We start from the raw sequence: 4,239 nt of genomic DNA, 5'->3' as shown, positions 1-4,239 counted from the left end.
GACCTCTCCCAGGGGACTACTGTCTCCAGTGACATCTGCTGTGCTCTTGCATCCCCAGACGGCCTCACTGAAGTTGCCCTGCCCCCAGCCTGCCAGGGCTTCGTGCCTCTGTTTCTCTGCCGATGAACAGACTGTGTCCCAGAACTAGTGCCCTCCTGAAGTTCTCGGTGGCTAAGCCTCAGACTCGGGCTTCCCTGGTGGCTCAGTACCAAAGTATCCACCTGCCAAGGAAGGAGATATGGGTTCAATCCCTGGGTCAGGAAGATCCCCTGGAGAAGGAAATGGTGACCCACTCCAGTACTCTTGCCTGGAGAATCCCATGGACAGAGGAGACTAGAGGGCTACAGTCCACGGGGTCACAGAATCGGACACGACCGAGTGACTAAAAACAACCACCAAGCGTCGGATTGCATCGTCCAGCGAGGCCAGGGCCCGAGTGTCCATGGCCAGACCTCTCCTCTGAGGGCGGTTGTTTCTGCTCCTCCCTCCACTTGACTCATGTTCCTGAGACATGAGTCTACACCACTGGGAGGACTCAGGGCAGGCTCATGGGGATGCTGGGCTGGGTTTCCATGGGAAGGCTTTGCTGGGGGCAGAACCACTCAGGGGCCCGTTTCCAGGGAAGGGATCTTGGGCCTCCCTTCTACGCACAGTCAGAAGGAGCCTCAGCTCAAGGCACGGGGGCCTCATTCTTCCCCACTGAAGCGCCAGGGTCAGAGCCATCTCCCCACTGCAGGTTGTGTTCTGTCCCCTCTCCCGGGGCCTATGGTCAATTTCTATGGCAACAGCTTTACAGACCTGACTCCGTGGGAGCCTGGGTGATGAGCCATGAGCCACTGTTGGCCTGGAGAGGCCACAGGAGCAGAAAGCGGCAGCCCGCCCTGGCTGAACAAATGTGTGTACTGAACAAGAAAAGGACCATTTACAACCTCTGGGGTGTGTGTGTGTGTGTGTGTGTGTGTGTGTGTAAAAAGCTGAAACAAAGAGCTAGAATTTAGAGTCCTTAACAGAAACCCTGGACAAAGCTGTGCTTCTAAAATCTAAAACCGTAAGTCCCGAATGTGACTTGAAGTCGTCCCAGGAGAAAAGTGCATCTTTCAAACCCAATTAGTCCAACAGAAAACAGGACATCCCACATAATGAGGCAAGCTAGAATTAGAGAGCTAAAAATAATTTCAGGTGTGTTTTGCCAAGAATTCAAAAGCCCTTTCAGTCCACCAACCTTCGCTGAGTGCCCATTGTGTACCTGCCACTGTGCTAAGAGCCGGAAGCTCAGGTATGTGGAGGAATATTTCTGCAACTCTGTTCCCTGACGATACAGGGCATGGAGGGAAGGGAGCAGGGTAGAGGTGTGCTCTGTGATCACAAGAGAGAATCAATTTTCTCGCTGCTGTTTCTCCATAGACAAGGCTTCTGAAGAGACACACCACTTTATTCCTCTTTGAAGCAGACAGACTGAAAATCCTGTTGGCAAGCCCACAGGAAGCACAAACCTTGACAAGCATTGAAGTGGGGAGGCCACCCCAGCGTTTGGAATGGATGAAAAGGCAAGTCCCGTCATAGGAACGCCAACTAAAACCTTTCTCTTGTTGCTTTGGAAAGGCCCAGGACTTGACCAAGCGCTTGGACCCCAACTGCTGGGGCCACGCCCAGCTCCCCTCTTCCCAACATTGGGACATCACAAGGACTCCTTTTCATCTGTTTTGTAACCTGCAAGTTTGGTCTATGAATAGTCCCTCCCTCTGAAAGCAGAAATGACTTCATGTATATTCAGCACTTCCACAGTCCCTGCCGCGTGGCAAGCACTCAACAAAGGTTGGTAATTACCAGTATAATGAGTCTGGGGCTCGTTAATAAATTGAAAATCTCGGGGGCATGGCTCTGTGAAGGTAAATCATTTTCCAGACTCCTCCGCAGGCTGGAAAAAGATGAAAGGCATTTTCCGCTGAGGCTGGTAAGTTAAATAGGTAATCGGGATGAGTAATATCATCTGCCCCAAAGTGGACGATGATGATAACAAAACCTGTTCTTAGGGGCTCCGGAGACTACAGGTGTCTCCAGAGAGCTGACCTGTCCCAGCTCCAGACTGGTTGGCACAACACTGCCACCTGGTGAAGACACAGGGAACTACAGGGAAGTTCTTAAAAGGACAGTGGTTTTCGTTTAGTAGCTGAGTGCTGACTGGTTTGCGACCCCATAAACTGTAGCCCACCAGGTTCCTCTGTCTATGGGATTTTCCAGGCAAGAATACTGGAGTGGGTTTCCACTTCCTCCTCCGGGGGATCTTCTTGACCCAGGGACTGAACCAGGTCTCTTCATTGCAGTTGGTCTCCTGAATTACAGGTGGATTCTTTACCACTGAGCCACCTAGGAAGCCCCCATGCATCTGTAGCTCATCCTTTTTATTGTTGAACAGTAGTCCATTGTGTGAATAAGCCTTAATTTAGTTTTCTATTGTACTGATAGTGACATTTGGGCTGTTTCCAGTTTTGAGTGCTAAAAATAGCACTACTAGGAACAATCTTGTGTCAGTGTTTTTGTGAACAAGTGTTTCCATTTCTCTTGGGTAAATATTCAGGAGTCAGATTTCCCGGTCAATGGGTAGGTACATGTTTAACTTTCTAAGAATCTGCTAAGCCATTTTCCCAAAGTGGTGGCAGCATTTTCTCCTTCCCATCAATAGTGTATGAGTTTCATTTCTAGTTTGGAGAAGTCCAGTTCTACTTGAGCAGCAAAACAAGGAGAATGAGTGTTCATGTAAACTATTACATCAAGGTTTGATGAGGCAGCTGTTCTTTCTAAAACTCCCTGCACAGAGACTTTCCTGGTGGTCCAGTGGTTAAGGATCTGCCTTCCAAAGCAGGGAACATGGGTTTGATCCCTGGCCAGGAAACTAAGATCCCACATGCCATGGGGCAAATAAGCCTGCACGTGGGAACTACAGAGCCCACAGGCCACAACTGGAGAGAAGCCTTCACCTCACAAGAAAGATCCCTTGTGCTGCACCCAAGACCCAACACAGCCAAAAATAGATAAGTAAATATTTTAGAAATAAAATCCCTACACAAATGGAAATGCTGGATTAAAACATCATAGTCTGCTTATAAAAATATAAGAGCTACCTTCAGACATCAAAACCAAAAGAAGAAGGACGTCTTACTAAAAGAAACCAAGGATCTTTGGAGAAAGGCTGGTTTCTGATTTGGTACAAGGAAAGAAAAAAAGTAAGCCTGGAACCCCTTCCATGTCAGACTAAGGATGGAGCAGCCAGCAAGAAGGATTCTCACTTTCCACATTTTACTATAACAAAATGATGGGAGATAATATTCCTAATACAGATAACTAACAAAGAACTTATATCAAGAATACATATAAAGAACTTCCACAAATGAATCAGAATCTTTTTTAATGAACAAATGACTTAAATAGTTGTAACAGGGAGGAAACTTTGTGTTCTATTATTAAATTAGTCACTAAAGGGATACTGCCTATAAATTAAATTATATATACTGGTCCATCTCTGACAGGGGCTTCCCAGGTGGCTCAGTGGTAAAGAATCCACATGCCAATGCAGGAGATGCAAGTTCGATCCCTGGGTTGGGGAGACCCCTTGGAGAACAATATGGCAACCTACTCCAGTATTCTTGCCTGGGAAATCCCATGGACAGAGGAACCTGGCAGGGCTACAGTCCGTGGGGTCAAAAAGGAGTTGGACTCGACTGAGTGACTAAACAACAATCTCTGAGAACCCTGCCTCCTGGGTAATGAGTTTTCAGTGAAAATACCTTTGTTTAGCTCACAGTAAACATCCTGACCATACCCACCTGTGAATGGCTGCAGGCAGGAAGAAATTAATAATCTGTGCTGGAGTCTGGCCAGAATCAGGACTTTACATACTCACCTATTAGTATAAAAGAAGCCTGAATTCTAACTCAGGGAAGAGGGTTCTTTGGGATATTAGTCTACCATCTTCTTGGTCTGCTGGCTTTCTGAACAAGTCATTACTCCTTGCCCCAACAACTCACCTCTCGATTTATTTGCCTGTCATTTTGGCAGGCCATAGTAGCTTGGACTTGGTAAGATAGTCACTTAAAAAAAAGATATCCAAATATTCAATTAGCATTTGAAAAAGTGATCAGTATCATTAGTTATCAGAAAAATGAAAATTAAAAGCACCATGAGAGACGACTGCACATGAACCAGATTGTTAAAAATTTTAAAGACTAAAATTACAGTGTA

This window comes from Bubalus kerabau, chromosome 11, assembly GCF_029407905.1.
Source record: "Bubalus kerabau isolate K-KA32 ecotype Philippines breed swamp buffalo chromosome 11, PCC_UOA_SB_1v2, whole genome shotgun sequence".
In the NCBI taxonomy this organism is placed as follows: Eukaryota; Metazoa; Chordata; class Mammalia; order Artiodactyla; family Bovidae; genus Bubalus; species Bubalus kerabau.
The sequence above is the reverse complement of the archived record's forward strand: the minus strand, read 5'-3'. Positions refer to the sequence as shown.